This window comes from Solanum tuberosum, unplaced genomic scaffold (genome assembly GCF_000226075.1).
Source record: "Solanum tuberosum cultivar DM 1-3 516 R44 unplaced genomic scaffold, SolTub_3.0 scf00286, whole genome shotgun sequence".
Lineage (NCBI taxonomy): Eukaryota > Viridiplantae > Streptophyta > Magnoliopsida > Solanales > Solanaceae > Solanum > Solanum tuberosum.
In genome coordinates this window covers 279,242-296,867 of record NW_006239210.1, presented here as the reverse complement: position 1 = coordinate 296,867, position 17,626 = coordinate 279,242, and the positions used below count along the sequence as shown (strand labels likewise).

Sequence of the window (17,626 nt, the reverse complement as noted above, 5' to 3'; positions counted from 1 at the left end):
GACTAGTATTAGTAGCTAATCAATCAATTTGAGCTACTTGATCTTTACCAAAATAATAACCACGCAGTAAGCATGCAATTTATCTAGTCAATGTTTTCTTTCCTTCCCTTTCCCTTTAATCACGTTTATCTATTGTACAACCTTCATATCAGGTCCTCCCCAAAACTTCCTGCAATATTTAAGTCCTTTAACGTCTTCATAACTTCCCCGCACATCCAGTGACATCCCTTATTATACATACATAAAACAATCCTTAAACATAATAATGTAACAGAAGCAATATGAATCATGGTTTCTGATCACCAGCACTTGAAGAGCTAATATTACTTTTGAAGTGCTCAAACAAGCTCATAACTGAATTTGAAGGGGACTCCTCTCCATGGCTGTCCCAACATGCACTAACCACCAGAACATCCTCCCCAATAATACACCATGTAAAAGGAACATTTATAACTCACTTACACATACCAAATTTCCTAATTAACTCAAGAACAAGAGGGAGAAAATTGCAGTAGCTTACCTTGCTGGACAAAACTACCACTTGCTAAGATTTGGATTCTTCATGGTAAAGGTTGTGCTCCTCAACTTGCCTTGACTTATAACTTCCAATAGAATGAACTCCCTAATATTCAAGAACCCTAATGGTATTTAATTGTTCCTGTATAAATCTAAGAGAGAGTAGAGAGAAAGCTCTAGAAATCAGATTTTTTTGTCAAAGTAAAAATGGTTGGAAAAAGCTAATATCAATCCCTTTAAAAGTGACCTCGTTTTGGCCGACTTTCTCACTCATTTTGGGCCATAAATTATCAAGTAGGTGATCCACCTACTTGGACTTTTCACTTGGGCCTTTTTGGACTTAAGCATATTGGGCCTTTGCTGTCCATTTTCCCCTTATTCTTCTATTCAACTTGGGCCAGATTAATGCAAGTAGGTGGTAGTGTATTTGGCCCAATAACATGGTCAAAAAAGTCTTAGTAGGTGATGCCCCTACTTAGTCCCTTGGGCTGGTCAACAAGTCAAAGTAGGTGATGCACCTACTTGTCACCTACTAGCTTAGTGTAGTCAAATAAGCACCTCAATATTTTATTCCATTTCTAGACATTAATATCTTTTAACTTAACTTAAAACTTATATACACTATGTCACTTTAAACTTTAGACTGAAATACCACCTTATGATCTCAAGTTTAAATACTTCCATCGATTTCAACTTAATCAGGTCACATTAAAATCTACGGACAGTTCACTTTAAACCTATTCTATTGTCACTAGTTGCATAGGAAACCGAGTCCATAACTATACCACAAGGGGTGTTACATGTTCCCTGATATTTGGAATTAAATTTTTAGTCAATAGAGTCCGCGACACGACCGCGTCGCGAACTGACTTTTTGCTCCTTGGGAGAGCAAGTGCGCGACGTGCCTCTATTCCCTCCAAGTGCAATTTGCAAGCTGCCTTGGCAGCTTGCTTGGCTAAGGTTGGGGTCCTCCTCGGTGTCCCTTAGGGTGGCCCGGGGGAGTCGTATTTGAACTTTTTGACCCTAGGAACATATATTTACCTAATTTAAACCTTTTTACCAGATTATACCATCATACGATACTCCCAAACCTGCCCAAAACCTAAGGACACACTAGAACAGATTCTTCTCTAGTTTCCGGACGTTGTGGTCGTTTCTTGACGTTTAGACTTTTACTCTTCCAAACCAAGTCAATTACATTAGTTTAGGTTTATAAACATCATTTTAACTATTTTTAAGTCTTTATTCATAAGGTGAGGCTCTAATTTAAGTCATTGAATTTCTGGGGTGTTACACATATATTCTGCGTACATCATGATTCTAGATTGTGAGGTTGATTTCTAAGTTCCCATCATCTTGGAGAGTTCATTCCTTACAATCGGGAGTGCTTTAGTTTATATGTAAAAAAGGGAGATGAACTTCAGATTGAATAATGAAGATGTAACTTCCAACATTTGTCAAATGATGAAGAATCAAAGTGATGTCAAAATGGTGTCACTCGTGAACTTAATTAGTGAACAACAATATTAAGTGCCAATTGAAGAAAGACTAGATGTTCAGGTACTAGCGGCAATGATAATGAATTTTGATATAGAGCTTATTAGAGAGTATAAAGAGTTTATTAATGAACCTGATGGGTTGGTGAAGTACAATTTTATACCTAAGAAACTTGATTTGGATATATAGAATAGAGAAACTCTTCCAACAAAACCGTCTATTAATGAACTTCCAAAGTTAGAAATCAAAGCTCTTCCCTCTCACTTATGGTATATGTTTCTGGGCCAAAAGGATACCTTGCCAATCATCATTGTTGTAGGTCTAACTGAAAGGCAAGTGAAGACTTTGACATTTGTATTGAGATGTATTAAAAAGAAAATTGGATGGACCATTGCGGACGTTATAGGTATCTTACTAGGCATATGTTCTCATAAAATCCAAATCATACCTTATTGTAAAACTAGAATTGAGCACGAGAGGAGACTAAATCCACTCATGCATGAAGTCATCAAAAGAAGTTATCAAGTGGGTAGATGCTGGAGTGGTTTATCCGATTACTTGTCACGATCAAGGGGTATACCCTAGAAGTAACATAGCATACTTGACCCCGAAGGGGTCTTATACATGCCCTTAGCATATCATAACATAAGATAATAAAAAAGTATAGAAATTTTAAAACTTTATCCATACAATCAAAGTTTTTATAAAAGCAAAGAAGAAGGCTTACTACTCTTGTCTCAAACCATTTAATATAACGTTGAATACTCTTGGGTCACAGCCCATACAATAGTCTCAAGACATGAAAATAAAATATATAAAGGAAAGGTGATCAAATCCTCGATGCTGTGAGGACTCACCAAATCTTCAACTGCTTGCACTTCTACAAACTATCCTCAATAATAGAACTCAAAGTCATTGAACCCTACATTTGATAAGAATGTAGGCAAGAGTATGCGTTAGTACAAAATGTACTAAATATGTTAGCTAGCATAACATCATAAGAGCATAACATAAGGGTTAGTCAACATAAGCCATATGCCATAATCATAATAATTACTTCAAGAAACATACACTATAAGCACAAGAGACAATATCATAATCATAGGCGAAGTCTCCAACATAGGCATTATATAAGCAATAGTCAACCTTAGTCCTTCATATCATAAGAGAATTACTTCTAAAGTAACCTCAAAGCATACTTGTGCATTACATGAATAAGATCCCATAATCCCATTCATGCTAAGTATCCGCTTTTGGTCATCATAGTCATACTTACCATCTTGTGGTCTGATTAACGTTTGAAAGACACTTCATCCAATTCTAAGCGTCAACGATTGTTAGTCAGTATATAACCCAACCAACTGAGTTTGGGTCAAACCCACATAGAGTAGCTTTCTTTTGAATTCAAATACGAAAGTCTGACGGTGACCCTTTTGCAGCTCAACAACACAACACTTGAGAGTTTAATAGTCAAATTCCAGGATGTTGTCACAAACCCACACCAACAATCAATCAAGGAACAATCAATGAACTAGGAAACGCTTGGGGGATTGACTAACCAATTGTCGAATTCAACTTAATGGGTGTACATCATTACCGACAATGTTAATCATTGCGGGTAGAATGGACTATAAGTAAGGATATTTTCTCTCGAGCAATCACCTTATATCCGTTGAATTCTCTTGAACCTCAACACTATCCATGAGATGAACAACCCAATATCTCATCAAATCCACTCTCTTGAGCTAGATACAATGGCTAGATCTTGGGTTTCACTTTCTCAAGCTGAAATTGTCATGACCCATTACTGAGGATGCCAAATTACTATGTTTGCTCTGAACTTCTCTCTCGAGCAAGCACAAAACTCTGAAGTATATTACACTAAATATGCAATAATGAAGTTAACACACAATAATAATTTAGACCCACTTCAAGTTAACAGCAAAATTCAATAATCGATAACACTCATTTAGTCAAATACAACAATTGGTCACATTGTCAAACCCCAAAGGTTAGGGTTTTAGCCAATCATACTAAAAAGATGAAATTCAATACCTTCCACATTTTCCATATCTGGGTAAAGGAAATTCAAAAGTTAAAATTGACTAGAATCTTCTTTATTACAAAACCCAAATGAAAAACATTGCTAAAAATCACTTCCAATCAACAATGGCAATGTTTCTTTCTCTCTATCTTTTATTCCTAGCATTTTTGAATGTTTTCTCTCTCTTGCAAGAATCAAATTATACAAGTCTGATGTGTGGTTTTTGTGACCAATCGACGAGGATAGTCGGGCATCGCCGATTGTTCGACGACTCGTTGATCGACCTTTGTCTCGCCTTCGTTCTTCACGTCTTCTTAGTCCAACCATTGTAACTTTAGGCGAGCCAGATCATGATTACCGTTTCATTCTGCGATGCACATTTTTGCCTTTTAACTCGCCCATCAGCACTTATCTGGATCTCCATCAGTACTTTTGGCGACGAGGTCATCCTTCGCCGATATGATCGGCGACACGCCGAGTGGAACTACTTCTCACCGAATTTACTTCTAATCCAATAGAGGAGAAACTTGGCGATTCACCGAGTGATCTCGGCAACCATTAGGCTTGTTTTTGCTCTTCTCTTATTCAGCTTGCGTTGTCCTTGTTGATCATTTCTGTCCTAGCTTCATTCCTCAACCCATATATCTGAGAATCAAGGGTTTCACATTAGTTATTATCATAAAGTAAGCATTTGAGAACACTAAATCTATACAAATAAAGCTCTAAATAAGTCCAAATCTAGGACTCATGATGGTCACATCCTTAGCTTACTTCCCATAAATAAGGGAATCTTCACCTTTAGTCAAACATATCATGGAAGGCAACAATGGCAACAATCTAAGCTAAGCATACATCATATAAGAGAACAATTCATAAGTAGTTTCAATTCATACTTGTGCAATGCATGGATAAGACCCAATAATCCTGCCCATACTAAGTACCACTTTAGGCTATCATACTCAAATGATTACTATTTATCATTCTAGACTACCAAAGAATAGCACCCTATTGGGCTAGACTAAGCTATCATGGAAAAGAACATTAATCATGCAAGTCCAAGCTATTATAAGAATGGTACAAGTATTCCATCCTAACTACAATGAAATGGTCTTAGACCAACTAAGTCATGCTACCATGCAAGCATACTATGATGATAATGTATGCTACTCTTAGGAGAGTATGCTCTTTCAATTCTAAGCTACCCATATGAGAGTATGATTTCTCAATCCTAAGCTACCATGAAATGGTCTTGGCCTAACCAAGTCATGCTACCATGAAGGCACTCTATAATGCTAGTTCAAGCTACCCTTAGGAGAGTATGAGTCCTCAATCCTAGGCTACCATGACTACCACTAACTCAAGCTACCATGAAAGCATCCCACAATGCTAATTTAAGCTACCCTTAGGAGAGTATGGTTCGTCAACCTTAAGCCACCATGAGAAATCCTAACTCAAACTACCAACCGTCTTGTATTACCAAGTCAAGCTATTCTTGAAGGAATACTATGTCTCAACTTTAAGCTATTCTAGTCTAACATGCATGATTCATGCCTAACTGTGTATATGAGAAAACCTTTCATCTCCTAGCATATTCATGCCTAAGTGTGCATATGAGAATATTCTTTCAACAACACCACAACCTATCATGATCATAGACACTTCACTCTCAAAGCTTTATTTCTTACAATCATCATTCATATTTAGATTTCAAGGCATTCTAATCACATACTTCATTATCAAGTGAGTCTAGTCATAAATCATAATAAAGGTTCAATATCAAGCTATACTAGTCATGATCCATCATATATAATTTATTCTAATTCAATTCATGTTCACATGCTTCTATTCTTGAACATTACTATACATTTCATCAATTCTAGAAGATCATCTATGAATCCTCAATTTCCCTTCACAAGGCATAAACCCACATTCTTCAATTTCATCAATTAAACTAAGGTTAGCTATGGAAAACATATAATATCTTCATAATAGCATGATTCAATCCTTAATCAACCATAAGCAAGTATTGTCCACTCAATTGGAATCACACTCAACACTACCCACAATATAGGAAGAAACCCTAGCTAGAATTGGGGGGTTCATCTTCACAATTGGGGGAAATCTAGGGGGGATCCATGGATGAATAAGATAAAATTCCTTGATTCTGAAGCCCTCACAATTCTTGCAAGAATGGAGGAATTTGACCTAGCTGGCTTCTCTTCTTCTTCACTTTCTAAAGAGAGAATTTCTTGGAAGGAATTAGGTTTGATTTGGGGATTTAGAAAAAATGAATTTGGATGACTTAATTAGGGGTATAATAGCTTTATATAGGTGGTCTAATTGCTAATAAAATGACCCCACTTAATAACTAATTAATTCTAGAACCTTCCCTTAACCCCTAACTTGAACACTTAAAGTGCACATTGCACCAACCCACGAGACCACGTCCACGGACCGTGGGTACATCCACAGCCCATACTGGTCAAGCGTGGATGGGGTACTAGAACATGGTTGAACGCTCCTGACCCACGACCCTCCCCCACGGAGCGTGGGTAAACCCACGGGGCGTGAGTCCCCATCGTGGGTCACTTCCTTGGGGTAATTCTAGGGTCCTCCTCAAGGACCATTGGTTGGTCCTTGGGGAGTCGTACCTTGACGTTTAACACCTAAACCCTTCATTTTAAGTAGGGGAGGTCATATCTACTACTCTAACCCTTATGTAAAGTTCTAAAACCCTCTAGTTTGGCTTACTTGTTTCCAGATGTTACATTACTGACAGTAAATGGGTAAGCCCTATTCAATGTGTGCCTAAGAAAGGAGGAGTCATCATAGGGATAAATTCAAAGGATGAATTTATTCCTATGAGGTTAGTCACTGGTTGGAGAGTATACATGGATTATCTCTATACCACTTCCCAATGTCATTAATGGATTAGATCTTAGATCACGTTGTAGGTAAAGGATGATACTGTTTTCTTGATGGTTACTCAGTCTACAATCAGATATTAAATTCCCATGAGTACCAAGAGAATACTACTTTCACTTTCCCATATCAGACGTTTGGTTTAAGAGGATGCCATTCAGATTGTATAATGCACCAAAGACTTTTCAGCGTTGCATGATGTTCATTTTCTCAAACATGGTGGAAGACACAATTGAAGTTTTCATGGATGAATTTTCAATGGTAACTGGCTCATTTGATGATTGCTTCGCCCATCTGGGTGATGTACTAAAGAGTTGGGAAGAATCTAATCTCGTGCTAAACTTTTAGAAATTTCACTTCATGGTGAAATAAGGCATAGTTCTTGACGGATTGCTAATAAATGTATTGAAGTTGATCAAGCAAAAATTGGGGTGATAGAAATATTGCCCCCACCTATCTATATTAAGGGTGGAAGAAACTTTCTGGGGACATACAAGCTTTTATGACAGATTTATCAAATATTTCTGCAAGATAGCACACCCATTATGTATGTTACTCGAGAATGAGAGAAGTTTGTTTTTTATGGGGCCTGTTTGAAGGCGTTTGAAGAATTAAAAGGGAAGTTGAATACTACACTCATCATCATTTCAACAGATTGGGACTAATTGTTCGAAGTTATGTGTGATGCTAGTGGGGTAGCACTTTGCATAGTGTTAAGGTAGAGGCACAAGGAGATTCTTCATCTCATATACTATGGTAGCAAAGCCCTAAATATTGCTCAAAGAAATTACACTGTGACTGAACAAGAATTGCATATCGTAGTCTTCACATTTGAGAAGTTTAGATCTTACTTTCTTGGCACCAAAATCATTATGCACACTGATCAAGCAACATTGAGACACCTTAAGGGAAAGAAGGATACTAAGCCAAGACTAATTTGATGGGTGCTACTATAGCAAAAGTTTGATTTTGAGGTTAGAGATTGATAAGGGATTGAAAATCAAGTTGCCGACCAGTTGTCTAGATTAGAAGAAGAAGAAATGTTGAAGTTGGAAGATGAGGTAGAGATAGATGACACCTTCTCAGATGAGCAAGTTTTGGCAGCGTCTCATGATCAGATTCCATTGTTTGTAGATTTTTCTTATTACTTGGTAAGTGACGTGGTGCCTTCAGATTTGTCTTTCCACCTATGTCAAAAGTTGATAACTAGTGTGAAGATGTTTTTCTAGGAAGAACCATATTTGTTTTGTCTTTGTGTTGATGGGATTATTCCTCGTTCGTACTTGAGGAAGTGATAATCAGTATATTAGAAGCATGTCATTTGTCTCTTGTTGGAGATTATCATAGTGTTATCCAGATAGCCTATAAATTTTTTAAATGTGGGTACTGTTAGACTACTATTAACCAAAATACTCATGATTTCGCTAAATCGTGTGATCACTAGCAAATAAAAGAGGCATTTCATGGAACCATCAGCTCCCATTCACTCATATTCTTTTAATTGAACTATATGATATTTGGGGACTTGACTTTATGGGTCTATTTGTGACTTCGAATGAGATGAAGTACATACATGTGGCTGTTGACCATATGTTTAAATGGGTAGAGGCCATAGATCTTTCTAATAATGAAGGCAAGAGTGTCAAAACATCTTTTAAAAGATAAATTTTCTCTATAATTTATACACCACGGGCAATTATCAATGATGGAGGTTCTTAATTTTGTGATAAGTTGTTCAAATTGTTGTTTGAGAAATATGTAGTTTGACATAGTTTAGCAACTCCTTACCATCTGCAGTTTAGTGGGCAAAGCCAAAGTTACAAACCGAGAGATCAAGTAAATTCTTGAAAATAATATGAATGCGAATAGAGCTGATTGGTAGATAAAGCTTAATGATGTTTTATGGACATATCGAACTGCATTCAAGACCCTCATAGATATGTCATATTATCAACTTGTTTTTGGGAAGTCTTGTCAGCTACCTATAGAGTTAGAGCACAAAGCTATGTGGACGCTCAAAATGATAAATCTAGATTGGGGTGATGCGTCAAACCATAGACCGAATCAACTTAATGAGTTTGATGATTTTCACTTAAAATCATAGGAAAGTTCAGGCTTGTACAAAGAGAGAATGAAGAAGTATCATGCCCAAAAGATTGAAAAGCGAGAAATTGTACCCTAAGATTTAGTCTTTCTGTTCAACTTAAGGTTGCGCTTATTTCCTAGAAAACTAAAGTAAAAATGGTTGGGACCATTCAGAGTAGTTAAAGTATTCCCACATGGTACGATTGAATTAGAAAATAATGATGGAACGAGGTTCAAAGTTAATGGGAAACGGATAAAATCTTACATCGGCACTACTGAAGAAATCAAGGTGGTGGAAGTGTGAGCTCTTCGTGAAGTCTAAGTAACCAAGAAGCCTATGTTGTGCCGCGAGGTTATATCAAGCGCTACTTTGGAGGCAACCCAAGATGTTTTAGTTCGGTTTCTTTTGTAATTTTCTCTTTTAAACTTTACTCTTAGGTGAACATAGGCTACATTAGGGTTAGTTTGAATTTAGAGTCAAGGAAAAAATAGGTAGTCTTAATGGTTACTAAATGTGCAAGCATCAACAGGAAAATCTTAAAAAAATTAAGTTTTTGAAGGTTCTACAGATGGGTTTTATAGGTCAAAGTTTGATTCACGATTTGTGGAATCTATTCATGGAACCCTAGGAAAGTGGTATCCTATAAAACTTTTTCTATGAGCCCAATCTACAAGTCATGATTACGTTGGCAAACTGTAGTTTGTGCTCGTAGAAGTCAAAGTGAATGGACAGCTGCAACTTTAGATTACAATATGTATTATACATTAAGTACAATCCGTAGTTTGTGCTCGTAGATCCCATGTATGTTTCTAAAATTTTCCTAAGTGTGAAATGATTTAATTCAGCCTTTGCACGAACTTTAGATGTTTCTATGGCTCGTAGCCGTGCTTCGTGAGGCCCATGTTCAATAAATAATACCCAATTCGATCCACAATCCTTTAGGTTTAAAAGAACTCGAAGGCATGTATTAAAACATGAAACATGATCATAGAAGGGCATAATCGAAGGCATGATGTGCATGACCAAGCTAAACATAGTAAAATCTTTAAAGAAGAATCATAACTATGAGCATGGTCAATGCATCTAAATATCATGAGGAAGGCTTTCATAAAATCCTTAAGGACAATGTAGTTCATTTCGTTAGATATTAACTTTAATCGTCAATAGATCATATGAGCTATAACATGGAATCTGATGTAACTCCAATGACAAGAAGGGAGAGTCTACTTGAAAAGGTAGAACTCTGTATCATATTATCTGCTATATGTGGAACCACTAGCTAGTACATTTAAGGCAAACTTATGGGGGCGCATAGTTTAGAACTAGATGTTGCTACTAGAGACTACCCTATTTGAACCTCTACCTCAAAAGTTCTCTCGGAGCTTAGTTAAATCCCATGAAATAGTAATTTGCATAAAGTTATCATCATACATGGAAAAGTACAATTCAAATACTAATTGAAGCTTAAAATATCTTAGAGTAGCTAATTAAATCTTGAATCAAGTCTAACCTTTCACCAAGCCATGATCCCTTAATATGTGAGAAAATACTTTCACAAGTTGATTGATGCTTATCTTAAAGTAACCTAGATCATAAATAATACTTTTTTCATAAATCATGCATAAGTTCATGAAAACATCATTCATAAATTCATAACTTTTCTTTGATTTCATGAGAACTTGGGTTCATAGTCAAATTCATGATCAATGATGGGTTCATATGAAATTTGGTTGGAAAACACGCAACTGAATCTAAATAATCATATTGTGATCAAAATCAAACTATTTGAATCCATGCAAATAGAACCCGTGAGGAATTGAATGGGAACCTAACTAATTTACGGAAATTGAATTGGAGAATGCGAGAATCTTTAGGGATTCAATGGGTGAATGGAACCCATTGATGAACTTCTTACATACTTTGACCTTGAATCCCGAAGCAATGATTAAGAAATGAGACTTGAACTTGAAGACCCCTAGAATTCCTCTTCTTCTTCCTTGAGTTTGAGAGGGAAATGGGGGAAGATGAATTTGGTTAGAATTTGGGAATTAGGGGAATAGATTTAGAGTGTTTACTTTTAGGACTTAAAAACCTTATATGGGGCTAGGAATGGGGGTCAAAATGACATATCCTAGGCTTGAAGCATATGGAAAATACCCAAATACCCCTTTAAAATAACTGTTGGACTTAGTCTACGGATCTGACCTTCGGTCCGTAAGACTTTTTATAGACAGTACTGGTCAACCCTAGACCAAAGTACTATAACCTTAAAATCCATCCAACTTTGACAAGACCCTTCTACGGACTGTAGTACATCCTACGATTTGTAGACCCCAACCATAGACCTTAAATTTAACCCCAAAATTTCACTAAGTTAGAAACATTTCTATGGGACCTTTTTACGATTCGTAGAACCAGCTACGACATGTGATATCATTCTGTAGACTTGAGGTATTAATCAAAATCTATGAATCATTCCTACAGATTGGTCATATGACCCATCAAACATTATGCAATTTGTCCTATCAAGTCGTCGGTCAAACTTCAAAAACATAAATTCCAAAACCCAACTCTGGGTTTTACGGTTCAGTTCCTATGTACCGTAGGACTTCCTATGATCCATAGGTAGGACTCTTACACCACTTTTTCAGAGAAATTTTCTACATTTTTCTTTCGTTTCTGACTTTCCAACTTCCAAGGTGTTACACTTCAAAACCACCGCCAGTACGAGTGCTATCTACAAGTTGTAGAACCTTCTACGACTCGTTGATAGAGCTCATAGATTGGATATTGAAACTATAAAATTTACCTTGGGAACTCATGTCGTTGTCCTTCCATAACTCAAGCCACCTCCTTTGACAAAGGTTCAAATCCTTTTGAGTAAACAAATAATTCAAAATCTTGTGGTTAGTAAACACATTTACATGCACACCATACATGTAATGTCTCCAACTCTTTAAGGAAAACAGTACCGCCACAAACTCCAAATCATGTGTCAGATAATTCTTTTCGTGCACCTTCAATTACCTCAAACCATATGCGATAGCTTTCCCATGTTGCATTAAAATACAACCAAGACCAACCCGTGAATCATCACAATAGACCACAAAACCATGCGATCCTTCTGACAATGTCAATATAAGGGCCAAAGTGAGTCTATATTTAAAATCTTGGAAACTCTTTTCTCAAGCTTCCGAACATAGGAATTTCACCTTCTTTATAGTCAATGTTGTCAAAGGTGAACCAATGGAGGAAAACCCTTCCACAAACCTTCTATAATAACTGGGGAAACCCAAGAAATTCTTTATATCTGAAGTGGACAATGCTCTAGGCCAATTCCTAACTGCCTCAATTTTCTTACGATCGAGTTTAATACCATCAACAAAGAAAATATTTCCAAGGAAAACAATGAACCTCAACAAAGACTCACACTTGCTGAACTTAGCATACAATTCATGTTCCTTAAGAATTTGAAACACAATTCTCAAGTGCTTTGATATGCTCATCGTCACTCCTTGAGTAAATCAAGATATCATCAATAAACATAATCACAAACATGTCAAGGTATTGCTTAAAGAACCTATTCATCAAATCCATAAACATTGTTAGGGAATTAGTCAAACCAAAAGACATTACAAAAAAACTCATAATGACCACACTGAGTTCGAAAAGACATCTTCGAAATGTGACTTTCCTTCACCCTCAATTGGTGATACCTGAACTGGAGGTCAATCTCAAAGAAATAACTCACTCCTTTGAGTTGATCGAATAAATTATCTATCCTAGGAATAGTATATTTATTCTTAATGGTAACCTTGTTCAATTGCCGATAGTCAATGCACATTCAGAGAAAACTATCCTTCTTTCAAACAAACAACCGGAGCACCCCATGGTGAGATACACGATCTAACGAAAACCTCATCCAACAAATCCTTCAATTTTTCATTTAAATCCTTATGTTCTTTCGGTGCCATACGGTAAGGAGGAACAGATATAGAGTGCATATCAGGGAAAATGTCAATATTAAAGTCTATTTCCCTTTTGGGAGGATTACCGGGAAGATCCTAGGGAAACACTTTCAGAGACTTATTTACAATAGAAACTGACTCAAGAATAGGGGTTTCAAAATCTGCATCCCTAACTAGAACTAGATATAATTACAACCCTTAGAAATCATTTTCCTAGCTTTTAGGCAAGAAACAATCTGACCCTTAAATACATGATAGGTTCATTAAGAACCTTGGAAATGACCAATCGGGTGTTACAATCTATGTAACAATAAAATGGATGGAGCTTATCCATCCCAAGGATAACATCAAATTCTAACAGATCAAACTCTACAAGATCAACAAGAGGGGCTCTATGAGAAACAGAAATAGGAAAATGTCAATAGACTATTTTAGCCACAATACAATTACCCACATGAGTAGACATGAAAGGATTTTGGGACCAAGATGAAATCTCATGAACACATAAGGTGTAATGAACGATAAGGTGGCACACAGATCAAATAAATCATAAACATCAAGATGAATTTTTTTTCAATGTATCAGTCACCATATTTAGAGAACCCTTGTAAAACCTCAGATTCGAGAAAGGGACAAATAACAAGTTTTCATGATTTTCTGGTGCCTTCAAACAGATGCCAATCGTGGCTCGTGGACTGAGCCACGTACCGTGGATTGGCCACCTAACAAGGCCCAAAGGAGAACGAACAACGACCTGGACCAATAAACCATCTTTTGGTCCATGGTCTGTAGATTGATGTTCGTGGGTCCTGACCTCAATTTTCACAATTTGATGCCCAATGACGGACGTGCAGGAATGACCATTGGTCAAACCATGGTCTGTCAGTCTGAGGCATCTTTTGGGGTTGGCAATTATTTCCTAGCGGCAGTTGGATCTTTTCCTAATTAGTCTAGCCTAATACTATGTCGTTCTACCATTCCCAAAACCCCTATATAAGTGTTGTAACTCTAAAATTTCCCATTTGAAAATCATTCTGTCAAATTTACAAAAGAAGAACAAGTATTCCTCACAAATATTTTTCTCTCTAGAAAACTTGAAGAAGAAGGGTCCAAGATAGGGTTTGCAAGTCAAGTCTCTTATTCCTCCATTGAAGTTACGCAATTGGCATTGAGGTATGATAGTTTTCATCCATGGATTCCTTCGAGTCATGGCGTTCCCAAATTCTCCAATTTTCAAAGCTAGAATTCCCCAATTGAGTTAAGGTTTTCTTCTATGTTATGGGTTCTCCTAATTGATTGATTTATTATCTATGATGCATGAATTGAGTTAATCTAATGTTTTAATGATGATTCCCCATGAACCCATATAGTTCCCATGTTTTCCAATTATGAGCATATAATCTGGGTCTTGGATTATAAATGAAGAGTTTATGAAATCAAGCATGAATTGATAAGACTACATGAATTTATGATGAATTTCTATGAACCCATGTCTAACCCATAATTGATGATTGAAAGTGGGTTTTGCACTATCAAAGGTGAATTATAGAATTATGCATGTCTTATGAAATCTATGTAAATGTTTTAGGGGTGCTTTGAGATTGAAGTATCAATGATGTTGATATTGTTGTGTTGTTGTAAGGATTTCTCAGATACACATGTAAGAATGAATTGTGAAAGGCTTTCTCACCTAAAATGAACCACTGCCAAGAAGCTATGCCAATGAAGAGGCAAGAGGCAATTACCCATGCTCTCTAATTGAATGACAATAGGCGATTACCCATGTTCGTTCATGATTAAAGATAAGTAGGATTAAGAACTATTCCGTGTAAGTTAATCTTAGAACCGAGTGGACAAGTGGCGATTACCCGTGTCCCATAAACTATGTGACAACATATGATTGGCTAGATAGACATTAGCTAGTAGATCCATATTAGCTAGATGTTCATGGTCTTTACCGTGGAAAGTAGGACACCTCTTTTCGATGTGGGGTAGAAACCAGATTCCATATTGCTAGCTCACATGGTCGTATATGTCAGTTAAGGCTACTTCCCACAAAAAAGTAAAGTTATGATGAATCAAGGTTACTTCAAGAAGTATCGTAAGTATGTTTCAAGATGATATTTACTTGCATTGATTATGTTTTACGACTTATGTTTTCTAACCCTATTTATATCATGTTTTATCTTGATCATTGCATGTTATAGAATGTCGTTTTAGCACTTAAATGTCTATATGCATGGCTATCATATTTCGTATATTGTTTTCTACTAACGTATACTCTTGCCTACATTTCCCCAAATATAGGACCCGCAGTCAGGGTCCTTAGTTTTGTGGATAGAGGTTGACTTGAGATATTCTGAGCTTTGGTGAGTCCTCATGCTTCGAGGACAGACTTTCATTGTTTTAGTCTTCTATGTTATTTTCAGTTTGGACATGATGTATGGGCTAGGCCCAATTTCATTCTATTGTACTAGATCACTATTGAGACAAAATGTTTAGACTTCCGCTTTTCTTTTATAAAAACTTTAGGGACTTGAATGTATTTCCTTTACTTTGTTCTATGCCTTATGTTATGAATGCTAAGTGGCTTTTATAGGGCCTCTCGGGGTCTTATACACCATATTACATCTAGGGTGTACCCCTGGGTCGTGACAAACTTGGTATCAAAGCACAAGGTTTAGAGTAGTCCTAGGATATATCATAAGCCACTTCAAGTAGAGTCTTGTCCATGACTGTGAAGCGCGCTACATTTATGAATGAGAGGCTACAAGATGTTTAGGAAACTCCACTTCTTTCATGACACTAAAGTCGTGTGATAGAGTTTAACTCTATGAGGTCTCTCTTCTATTCCTTATCTGATGCTCTATAGGATATGACTACTCAAAAAGATTATGCTATAAGGAATGTGAGGGAGAATGTGGAAGAAAATGCTCCTCCCCAAGCTTCTCAAGTTCCGGTTGACCCTTTGGCCGAGCAAGTGACTAATGTAGAGTTTAGGGCTGCTTTTCAAGTATTGGCTCAATCCATGACGACCCCAGCCAATAGGGAGGTTTCAGTTCACGTGAACCCGAATGTGGGTACGACGGCATCTAGAGTGAGGAACTTCACTAGAAAGAATCTTTCGGAGTTTCATGGTTCAAAGGTTGAGGAAGATCTTCAATAGTACATTTATGAGGTTTACAAGGTGTTGCTGATCATGTGAGTGACGCCGGTGGAAAAGGTGGAGTTGGCCGCTTATCATCTTAAAAGTTTTGCACACATTTGGTTCAACCAATGGAAGGACGGGAGACCAAAAGATGTGGGTCCTCTCGATTGGGAAAAGTTCAAAGTTTCTTTCCTTGACCTATTTCCCCTTGAGATGAGGGAAGAAAATGTGCTTGAGTTCATCAACCTTTGTGAAGGAAGAATGAGTGTGAAGGAATATGCTTTGAAGTTCGCACAATTGTCTCTATATTCTCCCACAATGGTTGTCGATCCTAGGGCAAATATGAGTAAGTTTGTTTCGGGTGTATCTGAAACGATTGTTAAGGAGTTCTGTACCTCCACACTAGTTAATGACATGGATATTTCTCGTCTCATGGTTTATGATCAACAGATCGAAGAGGAGAAACTTAAGGAAAAGTCTAGGGAGGCAAAAAGGGCTAAAACCAGTGATGGTAGTTTCTCTCATGTAAGGTCCGATGGACACATTCATCCTAGATTTCGACAAAGGTTTTCCAGTCAAGGTTTCTCCAATGCTCCTACTAGGTTCAATAAAGAGAGGGTGTCTAACCATATGCCTCAAGGAGGGAATGGTAGTGGGTCATTATTGCCTATTTGTACTATGTGTGGAAGAAAGTATGAAGGGAAATGTCTAGCGAGTTCCAATGCTTGTTTTGGTTGTGGTAAGATAAACCACAAGATAAGAGATTGTCCTTCAGTTGCTAAGAATGAGGGATATAATCGACAAAGGGATCAACCTAATCCTTTATCCGGTCCAAGTGGTTCGGCTGCAAATGCTCCCAAGCAAAATATATTATATGCACTTCAGACTCGTTGTGAACAAGAGAATTATCGCGATGTGGTTACCAGTATGTTGAAAGTCTTTCAACTTGACGTTTATGCTTTACTTGACCCCGGTGCTACCTTGTTTTTTTTAACACCGTATGTGTCTATGAGGTTTGATATTCTTTCGGATGTGTTTTTAGATCCCTTTTCTGTCTCTACTCCTGTTGGAGATTCTATTACGGCTAAGAGGGTCTATAGAATGTGTCCCGTTTCCTTGTCCTATATAGTTACTCTTGCTGACTTTTTAGATCTTTATATGCTAGATTTTGATGTTATCCTTGGTATGGATTGGCTGCACTCATGTTATGCTTCTATTGATTGTAGAACTCGTGTAGTCAAGTTTCAGTTTTCGGATGAGCCTGTCCTAAAATGGAAAGGGGGAAATTCTATGCCTAAGGGTCAGTTTGCCTCTTGTCTTAAAGCTAGAAATATGATTGCTATGGGTTGTATATACCATATATATAGGGTGAGGGATAGGCACTCCGAGACCTCTATTCTTCAGTTGGTCCCCGTTGTTAATGAGTTTCCGGAAGTGTTCCCAGA

At 37.2% G+C, this 17,626-nt stretch overlaps 1 pseudogene; it reads left to right on the top strand.

Annotated features, from left to right (window-relative positions):
- The window catches only part of LOC102603325 (cytochrome f-like), a 25,087-nt pseudogene extending 8,888 nt beyond the window's left edge, over window positions 1-16,199 (top strand).
- Window positions 16,200-17,626: the final 1,427 nt, after the last annotated feature.